At 34.2% G+C, this 18,796-nt stretch overlaps 1 long non-coding RNA gene across 1 annotated transcript; it reads left to right on the top strand.

The window, feature by feature from the left end:
* Nucleotides 1–15,334: 15,334 nt before the first annotated feature.
* LOC130459270 (uncharacterized) lies at nt 15,335–17,959 on the top strand. Its single transcript, XR_008918550.1, has 4 exons — nt 15,335–15,780; nt 15,870–16,002; nt 16,657–16,721; nt 17,704–17,959. It is a non-coding gene; the product is annotated as an uncharacterized lncRNA (long non-coding RNA).
* Nucleotides 17,960–18,796: the final 837 nt, after the last annotated feature.

An 18,796-nucleotide genomic window follows, 5' to 3' on the forward strand; every position in this document is an offset into this window, starting at 1 on the left:
TATCGTTGTCAGATTCCTGATTCATCACATTCTCATCATCGCTCAGAACGATAGGGTTGGAGTGGCTCCCTACTCTATTTTCTTCTATGTCAGACATGGTTAGTGATCTATAACAGTTAAACATAGTCCTTATGTTAGTAATTAGTACTCTTGGCTTACCGTACGATCCCATAATACGATAAGTAAGAACAATGGCAATCATGAAGCATAAGAAAAGACATAGACATTTAACAAGTAGAGAAAGTACAATCATGTTGAACTAACTATTTAATGCAGACATAATGTTTCTATTCTATATGCCCTTTCCTATATTACCCCTCTCTTCTCTCATAATAAATCATAATAGGTCAAACATTAAAGAATTTAAAGAATATCACAAGAACGATTAGTAAGAAATAATTTTATTAAACGAATAAATAATAAACAAATAAATAAAATAAAGAATTTTTTTTGTATATATATTTCGAATATATTTAATTAAATTCGAAAAGAAAAGAACGTACTTAATTCTAATAAACGAAAAGTTTCAAATAAATAACTTAATTTCGACCTTAAAGAAGAAATATTAATATGCTTTCAAACAAAAAAATGAATTTGGTCCCCAAAAAAAAGTACGCATTTTTTAATGATATAATAAGTAGGAGTTCAATTCTAGGAAATTTGTTTTAGAAAAATAGCTAGTTTAGGCGCCTAAAAATTTAAAAAGTAGACACGAAAAGTCAGTAAAACCTTTAGCTCAAAAATACCACTTTGTAACACCCCGACAATTCCCTTTTTCTAAAATAACCCTTTTTATAAACATAACTATAGAGAATTATCAAAGTATTATCGCCCGTGTGAAAACGTAACGGCTTATTCAGAATTTTGCAGCGGAAAACATAAAACTAACTTTTAGGTTTATAAAAAATCGATTACATATTAAATCCAAAAACCAATCAACGAAAATAAGGAAATATAAATAGTACGACAAGTTTCAAGTCCAAATCAACAAACCAAGTCACTTAGCAAACCAAAAATAAATACAAGCTCTCTAATCCCTATCCCAATGATGCATCATCTTCAAACCTGTAGATGGGCAACGCTTATTGATCCTTAGAGACTGCTCACTAAAGATGGGTCATCACAGGATCAATAAGGCATAGCCATGATCAACACACACAAACAAAGCACGTAATCAGCAAAGCTGAGTACTACATACTAAAACAATAATAATCCTAACATGATACTATTAAGCGAACAATCTTAACATGATACTAATGAACATAAATAAGGGCAGACCAAACATGTTAATTTGACGACCACACTTGACTAGACTAGGCTAGACTGGACTAGACTTTTATAATAATAATATTATTTTAATTGAGATAGTCAATGGACCGAGTTTTCTAGCTAGAAGTCTTCACTAAGGAAGACGAGGTACGGGCGCGACTCCGTAACCTCAGTGACCTGCGATATCGAGGAATTTTGAAAAAAAGTAGGACACGGTGATCAATCCGGTCCGAGAAAAGGCCATGGGCTACCACCATGAACCCCAACTCCTGTTTGTCCGTCACTTCAGACGTGCACAGTCTAAAGCTATTGCTACTCAGTTTCACTTTACATGATTTACAAATTGAAATTATGTTATGACTCAACAATCACATAAGGCATACAATCCACATTTATTCACAGCTGTTTTTATCTTGGAATTAAGTAAGTGATCACAAAGGTATCATACAAGACCCATTCCAATTAAATCCAACCTTTCCTTTAATACTGATCAACCCCTCTATATGGGTATAAGGTTTCAATTTACTAAACAAGGTCCTCGGCCCTCATAAAGTAGTGAAAAGCTAAAAGGGAACAACAATCAATCGATCTAAATCAATATATATAAAATAATCTAGTGTTCCCCATCAAACATGTTTGCATCAATCATCTACTAACATGTTATAATCCTCATAACGAAATATATATGTCCAACATGTCCATCCAACAATATTAAACATGAAATTCCAACATAATCAAGTTCATCAACAAATTTCAACTTGGTTTCAACAGATAATACACATTCCAAGCACACAAGTATGTACGTACCTTGTGTAAGCAAAATGCGAGACCACTTTAATAATTCAAAAGTCGTTTAAAGAGAATTCTCCGCCTAAAACAACCAACAAATAATCCCAATCAATTTCTAGTCATTGGCAACCATAATAAAGCATTCTAAATGCATCCTAAACATATTTAGAACCTTCTCCAATATCAAAACTTAAACCTTTGATTTCCTAGCATCATAATTATTGAATTAGTGATTGAAATTCGTTGAAAACGTTTTGCAAACATCGTACTTTAAATTTTCAGCAATATAAATTCATTTAAAAACTTCACTAAGGCTAATCTATGTTCCTAGTACATCGAAACAATAAATTTAATAATCCATACTCGTCCTACCATGATTTACAATCATAAAAACCTTGAATTTCATACTTTAAACAATCAAAAATCAATATTTCAATGTAATTAGATAATTTGAAAATTAATAACTTTATTATATAATTCGTATAATCTGGAATCTATAATTTAAATCATAGAAACTATAATTTTCATTCAAGAAAACATAATTCGAATTAATAAAACATGATTAAACCGTAACTTATATTTTAATCAACCAAAACTGAAAATAATTCGTTTATAATACCAACATCAAATCTGAAAATCATATTCAAACCATAAAGATTATAAATTTAATTCAAGAACATGATTTAAATTAAAAAACTATAATTAAAATAAATAGTTACTTAGGGTTTAAGAAATAACCAATGAAAGGAGGGGATGAGTGCTGGCCGGCGGACAAGGGCGGCGGCAGCAGACAGTGAGGCGCGGCCACGGAGGATGGACACCGCAGATGGTGGTACAGGTGGGTCGCGGCGGCGTTGGTTGCTTGAGAAAGAAGGGCACCCAGCAGCGAGCAAAGGTCGAAAAGAGGAGAGACAAACGAGAGGGAGACGGAAGGGCGAGGCTCGCCGGCGACAGTGCAGCGCGACGGGGGAGCTGGGCGGTGGTGCGGCGGCTTTGGTGGTCGTGCAAGAAAACAGGACATTAAGGAGGAGAGAAATACGCAAGGAAGAAGTAAGAAACAGAGAAGGAAGAGGACGACGAAGAAGACGGTCGAGGGTGAGGGGTAACTTACCGGCGGCGGCAGAGATGGAGGTCCGGCGGCTGACAGAAGCAGCGAACGTGAAGGAAGGAGAGAGAAACGGCAGTGTGAGGGAGGAGGAAAATTTTGAGGGTTCTTGTTTCTTTACGTGAATAGTGAAGGGATTTGATTTTTATGATTCGAATCCAAAATTGAATAGGATCGTTTTCTTAATTAAATCAGTTTTCGTAATTCGATTTCTTTTCAACTTAAAGTTCTAAAATTATTTTGATTTCGTAACTCATTGAAAATATTAAAAAAAAGTAATAAAATAAATATACGTTAATAATATATATATTTCTAAAATTCGTAAATTCTTATTTAAATATAATTAATTATACGTTAAAATATATAAATAATGTTTATAAATTTACCGGGGATTACAATCTACCCCTCTTAAAAGAAGTTTCGTCCCGAAATTTGACACGAAAATTCACACATTTTCCAACAGTTTTCAACTTATTCTTACTGGAGAAGTACTTGTGCCACTCATGTGCACTCTTTTGCCACTTAAAGTTGCTTGTAATTTTCATGAACACCTTTTCCTTATGCGGAGAATCTATTTATTTTTCATCAACATGTATAATTTGCTAAAATAAGCATAAAAATGCATAAAAACACCATAAAATTAGGAAAAAAGCGCGAATTTATATCGCATTATACCCCTCTAAAAGAAAACGAGTTACGCCCTCGTAACTCATCTCAGGGAATAACTTTGGGTATTTCTTCCTCAAAAAATTATGTCCTCAATACAATATTCTCACTAAACTCATTCCAACAAGTAAGACTTCTACAATTATTTCCATACAATGCCTCAACATGTGACATCGTAATGCTTGCATGGTAACTATTGATGCACGAAAATTCAATCGAACCTAGGTGGCCTTCCCAATTACCCTTAAAATCCATAACACAGGTTCTCAACATATATTCCGTTAGTAATCTTAGTCTGTATATTGTTTGCAGCTTGGAAAGAAATACTCATTTTCAATGTTGTCCCCAAGATTCAACTAGACCTTATTGCCAAAATTTCAGACTTTTGTTCTCGGTAAGGATCTTACATGTTGCCCTATAAAGGTAATGTCTCCAAATATTCGTAGATAACACCATAATAACTAACTCTAGGTCATGGGTTCGGTAATTAGCCTTATAAGGTTTCAATTGACGCGACAACAGCTAAATCTAGAAAGCTTCCTCACATTTCTCACTTCACTTGAATTTCGATTCCTTTTTCAACAAGTTGGTCATTGGTTTTGCTTTCTTCCAAAAGTCTTTCACAACCTCCTATAATGGTCATCTAGGCCTAGAAAACTTTAGATATCAGACACGTTCTTGGAATAGGTCACTCACTCACAGCTTGAATCTTAGCAGGATCTACAGAGACTCTTTCTCGTCAACTTTTCCTTTTTACCAAACCTCCTTATGTCTTTCATAGATGTATAACTTTTGGGCACAAATCCTAGCTCTTTCACCAATTCATATATTTCCTTTCATCTTTTCAAGACGCCAAATGATTTCTAACCATCCTGGACCACTCGAATCTTCTCTTAAATTTATTCCCTCACGTAACATAGTTTTCAATCAATTTAGTCATTCACTTTTCCGTCGATGTCACTTATACACACATGACTTCAAAATTTGTATACTTCATTTAATAAAACTAGATTCTTTCTAAGCGTCTCCAAAATAATCCTCAAGTGTTTTTCATGCTCTTTCTCATTCCTTGAATAAATCAGGATATCATCAATAACATAATAAAGAACTTAATTTGGAATTCGTGGAAAATCTTAATTCATCAAATCCATAAATATGGAAGGTGCATTGGTTAACCCAAAAGACATTACTCTAAACCCATAATGACAATAACGAGTCCTAATGATGTCTTAGGCTCTTATCAGTTATTCTCAATTGGTGGTACTTCAAACCCAAATCAGTCTTCGAGAACACACTCGCCCAATTCAATTGATCCAATATGTCATCTATCCTAGGCAAATGATAGTTGTTCTTGATGGTGTTTAGTTCCCTAAAATCGATGCATAATTCCATACTCTTATTTTTCTCTTACCAAACAACACAGAAGCTGCCCACGGTGATGTACTAGGCCTAATATACCCCTTAACGAAAAACTCTTGCAATTGCGTCTTAATTTGCTCATTTCAGGAGGTGTCATTCAATATGGTGCTTTAGATATAGGTGTCGTTCCAAGAATTAAGTGTATAGTGAACTCAAAGGCTCCAACAGGTAACATACTTGCAATTTCACTCGGAAACACATCAATGAATCCACTCACAATGGCAACATCCTTGATTTTCACTCCAACTTCATTACTCACCTCTAACACACTACAGAAAAAATAGTTCACACTCCCTATTCATCAATTTCCTCACTTGCATTATAGAAATAACTAAAGGTTTTTGGACTTCTCAAAACGTCTGCATGAGGTCAACCTTCCAAAACGGTTCCTTAAACTTACTCTCTGAATTTCACAGTCTATCTTATCCTTGTACAAACTTAGCCAATCCATCCCCAGACTTACATCTAGGTCCCTCAGATTAAACTTTTGTCAAATCAGAATGAAAACGCAATATTTTATCTTCAAAGGCAAGTTCTTAAATAATCTTATACACCTTCTGGTTACACCGGTAGGTATACTAACAGGTAAATCAATCATTCAAAATATACTAACTTCAGACTCTTAATAACAGATGACAAAACGGAAGAATAAGTTGCTACCGAATCAAATAATGTTTTAACTAGCACCAATTAAATAGAAAAAGTACCATGAACTACGTCTGCAGAATGTTCGATTTCATTTCTACTCATCACGAACGGTTTGCCCAGAGACTTATTCTGGTTGTTGTTCTCATTGGCAGACTTATTGTGGTTTCCCTGGGTTTTTTGCGACCCTATAGGCTTCGATCTCTGATTTCAGGATTGGTTAAACCCTGGTTTCCCTTGGTTACCACTCTCACTACCATTCTGCTCCCTCCTCCGCTTAGTGAAGCACTCAAACTCTCTATGCCCCCTTTTCTGACAGTAGTGGAAATTCACCAATTCTCCCTTACAGTCCTTCCCAGGGTGGTTATTGTTGCACCTCTTGCAGTGGTACACTCTCTCAGATTGGTTTCTACTGTTGTAGCTATTCCCCTGGTTATTTCTCCCCTGAAAATTCCCATGTCCATTCTCATTTCCATTCCTATTCCTTTTGAAGTTCCCTTGGCTTCCCCCAGCATTAAACTCTTTTCTTTTCTCCCCAACAACATTTTTCTTGTCCCTTCTAGACTGCAAACCATAAATATGAGCAGTTCTCTCATACCCATTATCTAAAGATGTAAAGGTTTCTCTACCTAATCTCAACTGGATCTCATCGGTCAAACCTTGCTCAAACATCTTGGCATTTATCTCCTCTGTGGCTACAACCTCAGGTGCAAACCTCGGCAGCGCTATAAATTTGTTATAATATTCGGCGATGGTCATACCCCCCATTCCAAGGCTTATGAATTCTTGCGCTTTTCGTTTTGTTATAAAAGGAGGATAAAACTTTTCCCTCCATGCAACAACCAATGAGTCCCAATTAAATCCTTCAACAATACTTAGCCTAGTTCCATTCTCTTTCCACCACAGTTCGGCCTCATCTTTTAGGTAAGGGACAGCTTGACTTACTTTCATGTTTTCAGGACAGTTTACAGCCCCAAATAGTTTTTCGAACTCCCTAATCCAGTTTTCTAGGAAGGTCAGATCTGCTTGCCCCTTGAATTATGGTGGCTTAATTTTCGCAAGCCTTTCAAACATATCCCCTTCAGAATCGGGACGCTCAGTTCTTTCCTAGGTTAGCCTTTCCGCCAAGAGGCGAATAGCAGCAGCTAGGTCATTATTGATGGTCATCCTAGAACGCGACCTAAAATTAATATATTCTACTTTAGGTTCGAAACTTCACTTAACATTATCCTAGCAATGTAATATCACACCAACATCCAGAATTCACATAACATAAACAATCATTTATGAATGATATTCGCATACAGGACATTCAACTGAGAAACAAGGAATAAATTCAATCATCACGAATAATAAGGCTGAATAAAAGAAGAAAACATTCCCTTTGCGTGCCCAAAATGAACTCTTGATCCTTTGGGTAATCAATGATCTAATTTTTATTCCTCAAAAGAATGTCAATAACCATCCTAAATATTAGCACACACCTGTCCTCAAAATAAAATAAAAAGGTTCTATGATATAAACATAAACTAAGGTTGGGCGAATTGTCCAACATTATTCTCAAACACAACTAAATATGTAAACAAAGCTAGAAGGAAACATCGTCATTTTTATCTTTTGACTCATCGTAGTTTTCTGAGATAAATAGATCATATTCAGTTTCATCTTCATCGTCAGCATTATAATAATAGACTCGTCTTATTCTTCTTGCGGATCTCCGCGGAACTTCAAGTTGAGGCTCGGCCTCGTCCTCGTTTTCTTCAGGTTCAGAATAAGTTTCAACCCTCCTAAAAGCATTATAGATATCCCTTTTCGTTTGGCCTACAGCACGGTCATACTCACGAATTGACTCATCATCACTATCAAACACACATACTCTCATTGTCTCGCGCCAAGTGCGCTCTCGCTGAATTCTATCGTTGTCAGATTCCTGATTCATCACATTCTCATCATCGCTCAGAACGATAGGGTTGGAGTGGCTCCCTACTCTATTTTCTTCTATGTCAGACATGGTTAGTGATCTAGAATAGTTAAACATAGTCCTTATGTTAGTAATTAGTACTCTTGGCTTACCGTACGATCCCATAATACAATAAGTAAGAACAATGGAAATCATGAAGCATAAGAAAAGACATAGACATTTAACAAGTAGAGAAAGTACAATCATGTTGAACTAACTATTTAATGCAGACATAATGTTTCTATTCTATATGCCCTTTCCTATATTACCCATCTCTTCTCTCATAATAAATCATAATAGGTCAAACATTAAAGAATTTAAAGAATATAACAAGAACGATTAGTAAGAAATAATTTTATTAAACGAATAAATAATAAATGAATAAATAAAATAAAGAATTTTTTTTGTATATATATTTCGAATATATTTAATTAAAATCGAAAAGAAAAGAACGTACTTAATTCTAATAAACGAAAAATTTCAAATAAATAACTTAATTTCGAACTTAAAGAAGAAATATTAATATGCTTTCAAACAAAATAAAATGAATTTGGTCCCCAAAAAAAAGTACGCATTTTTGAATGATATAATACGTAGGAGTTCAATTCTACGAAATTGGTTTTAGAAAAATAGCTAGTTTAGGCGCCTTAAAATTTAAAAAGTAGACACGAAAAGTCAGTAAAACCTTTAGCTCAAAAATACCACTTTGTAACACCCTGTCAATTCCCTTTTTCTAAAATAACCCTTTTTATAAACATAACTATAGAGAATTATCAAAGTATTATCGCCCGTGTGAAAACGTAACGGCTTATTCAGAATTTTGCAGCGGAAAACATAAAACTAACTTTTAGGTTTATAAAAAATCGATTACATATTAAATCCAAAAACCAATCAACGAAAATAAGGAAATATAAATAGTACGACAAGTTTCAAGTCCAAATTAACAAACCAAGTCACTTAGCAAAACAAAAATAAATACAAGCTCTCTAATCCCTATCCAAATGATGCATCATCTTCAAACCTGTAGATGGGCTACGCTTATTGATCCTTAGAGACTGCTCACCAAAGATGGGTCATCACAGGATCAATAAGGCATAGCCATGATCAACACACACAAACAAAGCACGTAATCAGCAAAGCTGAGTACTACATACTAAAACAATAATAATCCTAACATGATACTATTAAGCGAACAATCTTAACATGATACTAATGAACATAAATAAGGGCAGACCAAACATGTTAATTTGACGACCACACTTGACTAGACTAGGCTAGACTGGACTAGACTTTTATAATAATAATATTATTTTAATTGAGATAGTCAATGGACCGAGTTTTCTAGCTAGAAGTCTTCACTAAGGAAGACGAGGTACGGGCGCGACTCCGTAACCTCAGTGACCTGCGATATCGAGGAATTTTGAAAAAAAGTAGGACACGGTGATCAATCCGGTCCGAGAAAAGGCCATGGGCTACCACCATGAACCCCAACTCCTGTTTGTCCGTCACTTCAGACGTGCACAGTCTAAAGCTATTGCTACTCAGTTTGACTTTACATGATTTACAAATTGAAATTATGTTATGACTCAACAATCACATAAGGCATACAATCCACATTTATTCACAGTTGTTTTTATCTTGGAATTAAGTAAGTGATCACAAAGGTATCAAACAAGACCCATTCCAATTAAATCCAACCTTTCCTTTAATACTGATCAACCCCTCTATATGGGTATAAGGTTTCAACTTACTAAACAAGGTCCTCGGCCCTCATAAAGTAGTGAAAAGCTAAAAGGGAACAACGATCAATCGATCTGAATCAATAATATATAAAATAATCTAGTGTTCCCCATCAAACATGTTTGCATCAATCATCTACTAACATGTTATAATCCTCATAACGAAATATATATGTTCAACATGTCCATCCAACAATATTAAACATGAAATTCCAACATAATCAAGTTCATCAACAAATTTCAACTTGGTTTCAACAGATAATACACATTCCAAGCACACAAGTATGTACGTACCTTGTGTAAGCAAAATGAATTTAATAATTCAAAAGTCGCCTAAAGAGAATTCTCCGCCTAAAACAACCAACAAATAATCCCAATCAATTTCTAATCATTGGCAACCATAATAAAGCATTCTAAATGCATCCTAAACATATTTAGAACCTTCCCCAATATTAAAACTTAAACCTTTGATTTCCTAGCATCATAATTATTGAATTACTGATTGAAATTCGTTGAAAACTTTTTGCAAACATCGTACTTTAAACTTTCAGCAATATAAATTCATTTAAAAACTTCACTAAGGCCAATCTATGTTCCTAGTACATCGAAACAATAAATTTAATAATCCATACTCGTCCTACCATGATTTACAATCATAAAAACCTTGAATTTCATACTTTAAACAATCAAAAATCAATATTTCAATGTAATTAGATAATTTGAAAATTAATAACTTTATTATATAATTCGTATAATCTGGAATCTATAATTTAAATCATAGAAACTATAATTTTCATTCAAGAAAACATAATTCGAATTAATAAAACATGATTAAACCCTAACTTATATTTTAATCAACAAAAACTGAAAATAATTCGTTTATAATACCAATATCAAATCTGAAAATCATATTCAAACCATAAAGATTATAAATTTAATTCAAGAACATGATCTAAATTAAAAAACTATAATTAAAATAATTAGTTACTTAGGGTTTAAGAAATAACCAATGAAAGGAGGGGATGAGTGCTGGCCTGCGGACAAGGGCGGCGGCAGCAGACAGGGAGGCGCGGCCACAGAGGATGGACACCGCAGATGGTGGTACAGGTGGGTCGCGGCGGCGTTGGTTGCTTGCGAAAGAAGGGCACCCAGCAGCGAGCAAAAGGCGAAAAGAGGAGAGACAAACGAGAGGGAGACGGAAGGGCGAGGCTCGTCGGCGGCAGTGCAGCGCGACGGGGGAGTTGGGCGGTGGTGCGGCGGCTTTGGTGGCTGTGCAAGAAAACAGGACATTAAGGAGGAGAGAAATACGCAAGGAAAAAGTAAGAAACAGAGAAGGAAGAGGACGACGAAGAAGACGGTCGAGGGAGAGGGGTAACTTACCGGCAGCGGCAGAGATGAAGGTCCGGTGGCTGACAGAAGCAGTGAACGTGAAGGAAGGAGAGAGAAACGGCAGTGTGAGGGAGGAGGAAAATTTTGAGGGTTCTTGTTTCTTTACGTGAATAGTGAAGGGGTTTTGGTTCACGTGAATTAGAGGTAGGGAATGAGGATTTGTTTGGGCTAATGGTTTGGGCTTTGTAAAATGGGCTAGAAATAGGATTTGATTTTTATGATTCGAATCCAAAACTGAATAGGATCGTTTTCTTAATTAAATCATTTTTCGTAATTCAATTTCTTTTCAACTTAAAGTTCTAAAATTATTTTGATTTCGTAACTCATTGAAAATATTAAAAAAAGTAATAAAATAAATATACGTTAATAATATATATATTTTTAAAATTCGTAAATTCTTATTTAAATATAATTAAATATACGTTAAAATATATAAATAATGTTTCTAAATTTACGGGGGATTACACCTTTTTCAACTTTTGACATTCAAGTTCACTTGATAGACATTTCTTAGTCACAGGACTGGTCCTAACAGTCTATCTTGAATATATTGTCAAATTGAAAGGACTCATCATTTAATACTAAACCAAGATTAAATGGAGTATGAAAAATACATTTCATATATGATAAATGTTCAACCCCAATGTTTTACAACCATGGGCCTCAAACCCATCTTTAAAACAGTTCATGGAATTCAAAGCTATGCTTAATTTCCAGTGCTACAATGTGAGTGTTGCTTCTCACTTGTTGTATAGGTTTAGTTATCATGCTTTGCCAATCTTAATATCCTTTTAATCGAATGTTCTTCGAGATAGATGATAAGATCTTTTGAGTATGTTTATTTTGTGATCTAGTCTTTCTTGCTACAATAGTGGTTCTACGCATTTTGCAATGAAGAACCATCAAGTTAGAAGACATGTGATCCACCCAAGTTCTGTGAACTCTTTAACATAAATAACTCTGTTTCATTGCTTCTTAGGCAATAATTACTTTTACTTCAACTGTTTAGGTTGCTAGTGATGCTTTGTTTGGATTTACTTATCCAAGCAGTTCATAGATATGTGGAAGACTTTCCATCTGTATCTCAGAACATAGAAATTCATGTTTAATTTCCCACGCAACAACTCATGGTCTCTAATCCATGTTGCCATTTCAAAACACGATGCTCTATAGCTCATCCTTGCCAATGGTTAACTCCAAAAGGATCTTGCTTGATCCTTTGCCAGTGTTTATGCGTGTAGCATCAATATTTAGCATATCTTTATTTCCTTAAATCAAGAACTATTCTTATGTACCTCTTCAAGTACCATAAGTTTTTCTTGATATCAATCTAGTTGATCTTCACTTAGATCAATAGAGATTGATATATGTTCGTCATGCCTAAAGCCTTACGATATGTTTTTGGCGATCCTCATATTATATCATACATGATAAATTCTTTTGCAGAATAATTCCCAATTGAATTCTATTCATGTAACTTTTAGCTCATCTAGTTTCAGTAGATACTAAATCCAGCTAAATTGTTTTTGATATATAATATAGGTGAAGAATCTCATTAGATTATTTGATGTTTAACTTAGTAAATGCTTATACATAGTTCAAACATTCATTACTTAGATTTATTCATATGAGTTGAATATCTGCAATGGAGTCTTTCGTGTTTGATTTAGTAAATGTCATTACTTAATCCAAAACAATATTATAAGATCTTTGTGAATCGATCTTAATACCCAGTATGTACTAAGTTTCGCCTTGGTCCATTATTGATAAATAATTTCAAATCTAAGTCATTTAGCATTTGAATGTTATTTCGCAATAGAGAGATATGTGTGTGATACACATAGGACCAATTAAGTTTTATGTACTCCCACTAAACTTCTTATACATCTATAAGAATCATGTACATTTTATGAAACTAAAATACTTTATTAGCTTCACTAAAATATAGTTCCAATTCCCAATTGCTTGCTTAAGTCTGTACTTAGATTTCATAAGCTAGCTTTCCTTTTCAAGCATTTATTTGGATCCACAAATCCTATGACATACCATGTACATAGTTTCTTCCAACATTTGATTGAGGAAGATGTTTTGTCATCCAATTACCATATGTACCAATATGAAATCATTGCTTGAATGATAGACTTGAGCATTAAGATTATGCATGAGGTTTCAACACAATCCATGCCATGAATTTGCTTGTAACCTTTAGCAACTAAACTAGCTTTGTGTGTGAACACAATTCCATGTTTGATGGTTTTTATCCTTAAAACCGATTTGCAACCAATAGATGTAAATCATTCTTGCAAATCAACAAAATTTCAATTTTGTTATCAGAACATTGAGTATGTTTTTATGGCCTTTAACGAATCAAACATTAAGTCTATATATGGCCTCTAACCATTTTAGGGAATCTATATTTCGTCATAGCTTTCTTACAAGTCACATACTCATTATTATCTTGATAATAGTTTGACTGCAAGTTGTAGGTTTCTTCACTATCTAATAGAAGAATCTCATAGTTTCAGTGACCTGAACTCTATGTTTCTTCACTATCTAATAGAAGAATCTCATAGTTTCAGTGACTTGAACTCTATGTCTACTTGGGTATAGAACATCAAACAATAGAATATCAACAGGCACTTTGAGAGTCCTTTGAATATTCTGTTCTCCTTGAAGCACTTGTAAAGTCTTCTAAGAGATGTCTATTCTTAAAAGCCACTTCTAAAGTCCTTAAAGAATACGTGTTCGGATTTTCTAAAGAACTTTGAAAAGCCTCCGGAATGTCCGTTTATGTTTGTTGTTCGCCTCGAATACTTTCGAGGTCTATTTTCTCCCACTTGTCATTTTGGAAACGAATCTCCAAAAGGACATTATTTCGAGCAAACAAACATTATGTTCTCAAAAATTCGTGGTAGAAACAATACCCTTGTGTCTCATTTGAATAAATCACAATGAAACATATATCTATACTTGGGCCTTAGTTTGTTGAATAACAAACACTAAGCTCCCACTGAGTTTAGAAACTCTTTAGATATATATATATATATATATATATATATATATATATATATAGCATTGATTTTTATGATGATAAACTAGTTTTATTGGGATTTTCAAGTTAGGGTTTTAACCTAGACCTAATGAGTCAATTGATTTACATAATTAGATGATGATTTTAATTATGATAATCAATTATATTTTCAGATTTGAATAAAGGCTTAAAGTGTTGATTTTTATTGGTTTTAAAGGCGGAAATAGTATGTTTTTGTACTAGGGATTGATTTTGCAAATTGAGACGATTATATTATTGAAAAACGATTGAATTCTAAAGTTTAAAGGAGGTTTTAAATTTTATAAAGTTGCTGGAAATTTAATGAACATGGAAATAATTTAAGTTTCATTATTTTGATGATAGGAGGTGATTTCTAGTTGAGTGCTCGTTATTGCAAAGTGGCCCCTACGCTTAGGTATTCAAGGTACGTACAAGTCTAGGGCGACCACACCTTTTGTCAATGACATTACATGATTGTTGATGATGTGAATTATATTATGTGGAATCATGTTTATCTTGGTGAACGAGCATGTGATTTGTGATGTTGGATTTATTGGATTAATTGTTGAACAAGCATGTTGAAATTATTATAAGTATGGATTTCATTGTCAATCATGTTGTTCAATATTTATGCATGTATGGTTTGTTTCACATGCAAGGGATGGATTATTTATTTGTATGCTATTGTACGGGATGTCTAGCATACTTTGAGCCAATTATTTGTACCTCGTTGTACTATTTATTTTACCACATGTGAAGGGTTAGCTCATGTAAGCCACCACACATGTAGGGTTCAGTTGGGAATATTATGTATGAAATGAATTAGGATTTGTCGTGCAAGGGCACAACCCTCATGTTAATGTGCATGATGTGGAGTCTCACTTTGGTGAGGAGGAACATAGTAGTAATTTCACAAGTGTCTTGCCTTATTGATCACAAGTCCTAAAGAATTTAAAATAAGATTGTTTTGGTTGTTGTTTATTAATTGTATGTGTGCATGTTGGTGAGTCTTGAGTTCGCCTTTAATAAAATATTAATAAACGTAAAGTGCAACCGGAACAAGCTTCAAAACTTTTGGAACGTATATACCTTGAGTATGAACTATGGGGGGAGTCTTGCCGGAAAGCTCGTACTCCTACTAATGATACAAGACGTTGTTTTATTTATAATATGCGCAGGAATTCCGTCGGTATGGCCCGACACTCGGTATGGCCCGAATTTATTATTTATTGTTTGGTGTATGGTTGGCTCCCATCACCTTTTTCCTTTATGGAATATTCTTTTTGTAATCCCCCGTAATTTTATACATTTTGTTTATATATTTTAACGTATATTAATATATTTAAATATAATTTGCAGATTTTAGAAATGAATATGTAATTAAAATATAATTATTTTATTTCATTTGGAATACTTTTAATGATTTACGAAATCAAAATGTATTTTCGAATTGTACGTTAAAACGATTTCGAATTACGAAACCACGTTCTATTGAAATTAGAAAACAAGTACTAAATATTTGGATTCACCTAAATTCCTACTCCTAGCCCAATTGGGCATAGCCCAAACCAATAAACCCAACAAATACTCCTTTCTCTCCTCTACTCTTACGTGAAACCAAAAGAAGAAGAAAAAAAGAGAAGCCCTCATTCTTCAATTCACGCACAACTCAGCCATCTCTCCTTCCTCTCCTCCACGCCGTCGCCCTCGCTGTTGCCCAGCCACCGGACCACCACCGCTCCCGCCGGTAAGCCCTGTCCTCTCCTCATCCTCTTTCGATTCTCCCCTTCCCCTCTGTTTGTTTTCGAGCTTCCCTTAATCCTTGCGTTTTCGCAGCAACCCCGTTCGCGCAGCACCACGCACGCAACCCCGGTTCGCACAGCAGCCACCGCACGCAACCACCGTGCCCAGCCCTTGCCGCGAGCCACCACCGTCCGCCGGTCAACCCTCTATCCTCCTTATTGAATTGGTTACTTTCTTAAACCCTAAGTAACTAATTATTTTAAATTAAAATTTGTAATTTAGATTATGTTCTTAAATAAAATTTATAATTTTTATGGTGAATATGATTTTCAGATTTGATGTTGAGATTAAAAACGAATTAATTTTTAGTTTTGAGTAATTAAAATTAAGTTAGGGCTTTATCATGATTTATTAATTTGAATTATGTTTTCTTGAATTAAAGTTATGGGTTTTGTGATTTAAATTATAAATTTAAGATTATATGAATTTTATAATAAAGTTATTAATTTTCAGATTATCTAATTACATTGAAATATTGTTTTTTGATTGTTTAAAGTATGAAATTCAAGGTTTTTATAATTATTAATCATGGTAGGTTGAGTATGGATTATTGAATTGGTTGTTTTGGGATACTGGGAACGTAGATTGACCTTGGTGAAGCTTTTAAATGAATTTATATTGCTGAAAATTTAAAGTACGATGTTTGCAAAAAGTTTTCAACGAATTTCAATCACTAGTTCAATAACTATGATGCTAGGAAAGCAAATGTTTAAGTTTTGATATTGGGGAAAGTTCTAAATATGTTTATGATGCATTTAGAATGCTTTATTATGGTTGCCAATGATTAGAAATTGATTGAGATTACTTGTTGGTTGTTTAGGCGGAGAATTCTCTTTAGGCGACTTTTGTAAGTGTTAAAGTGGTCTATCAGTTTGTTTACACAAGGTACGTACATACCTGTGTGCTTGGAATGTGTGCTAATTGTTGAAACCATGTTGAATTGTTGATGAACTTGGTTATGTTAATGTTGTTGATGAACTTAGTCAGGTTGAAATGGCATGTTTGATACTGTTGGATGAACATATTAAACTTTTATTGCATTTGGAGGATTATAACATGTTAGTATGGAAGATTGATGCAAACATGTTTGATTGGGAACACTAGATTATTTAGTATATAATTCAGATCAGTTAATTGTTGTTCCCTTTTAGCTTTTCACTACTTTATGAGGGCGGAGGACCTTATTTAGTAAGTTGAAACCTTATACCCATATTCAGGGGTTGATCAGTATTAAAGAAAAGATTGGAGTTAATTGGAATGAGTCTTGTTTGATGCCTTGTGATCACTTACTCAATTCCAAGATAAAAACAGTTATAAATAAATGTGAGTTGCATGCCTTATGTGATTGTTGAGTCATAACAGGGTGTCAATTTGTAAATCATGTAAAGTGAAACTGAGTAGCAATAGCTTTAGACTGTGCACGTCTAAAGTGACGGACAAACAGGAGTTGGGGTTCATGGTGGTAGCCCATGGCCTTTCATTCGGACCGGATTGATCACCGCGTCCTATTTTCAGTCAAACGTTCCTCGATATCGCAGGTCACTGAGGTTACGGAGTCGCGCCCGTACCTCGTCTAGCTAGGAAACTCGGTCCATTGCCTATTTCAATTAAAATAATATTATTGTTATAAAAGTCTAGTCCAGTCTAGCCTAGTCTAGTTAAGTATGGTCGTCAGATTATCATGCTTTTTCTGCCCTTATTTATGTTCATTAGTGTCATGTTAGGATTGATCGTTTAATAGTATCATGTTAGGATTATTATTGTTTTAGTATGTAGTACTCAGCTTTGCTGATTACGTGCTTTGTTTGTGTGTGTTGATCATGGCTATGCCTTATTGATCCTGTGATGACCCATTTTTGGTGAGCAGTCTCTAAGGATCAATAAGCGTTGCCCATCTACAGGTTTGAAGATGATGCATCATTGGGATCGGGATTAGAGAGCTTGTAGTTATATTTGTTTAATTAAGTGATTTAATTTGTTAATTTGGACTTGAAATTTGTCGTACTATTCGTGATTCCTTATTTTCGTTAATTGGTTTTTGAACTTAATATGTAATCGATTATTTATAAACCTAAAAGTTAGTTTTATGTTTTCCGCTGCAAAATTCTGAATAAGCCATTACGTTTTCACACGGGCGATAATACTTCGATAATTCTCTATAGTTATATTTATAAAAGGGTTATTTTAGAAAACGGGAATTGTTGGGGTGTTACACTTTTGGCCCGTTCGAAGCTTATTCTAATTAAATTGTGAGTCAAGAGTCGAGTCTTGTATTCATGATTGATTGTTTAATATTATATGGCTTTTGCATGTTGGTTAGTACTTAGTGAGTGATGCATGTTTTAGTTTCATTTCACCCTATTCTTGTAAGTACTCAGCTTTTGCTGACTACGTGCTTTGTGTGTTTTGCTCATGGCCTTTGCCTTAATGACCCTATGATGATCTATCATTTGCACTTGCATTGATAGGGAGTAGAATAATATAGCAGGTTGGTAGATCGGAATCATGTGGCTTGGGATGATCGAGAGAGTTGCATGTTTTCATATTCTAAACTATTTAATAATACTTTAATTATGTTTGAAATGTTTGAACTATTTATGTTTTGTTTTTTGGGCCATTATGGTTCCAAATTGTAGGAGGCCTCGATATTTCATTAATTATGTTTTTAAAAGTTAGTTGACATTAAATTCCGCTGCGTAATTCTGGTAATAGCCTTAACCGTTATCACGATGGCGGTAATGCTTTAGTAATTCCTTTATTTTAAGTTGGAAAATGATTTTATAAAAGTAAGGAATTATTAGGGTGTTACAGAAGAGCAAACGCAATTAAGACTTACCAAAGTATATTTTGCCATTCGAAGTCAATATATTTTTTAAAATAAATTATTGGTAAAAAATCATGAGGTTCAACCACCAAAGACAATACGGTTCATTGGTTTACGACAAAGACTATACAACAAC

The sequence above is a fragment of the Spinacia oleracea genome, chromosome 4 (assembly GCF_020520425.1).
Source record: "Spinacia oleracea cultivar Varoflay chromosome 4, BTI_SOV_V1, whole genome shotgun sequence".
Taxonomy (NCBI): domain Eukaryota; kingdom Viridiplantae; phylum Streptophyta; class Magnoliopsida; order Caryophyllales; family Amaranthaceae; genus Spinacia; species Spinacia oleracea.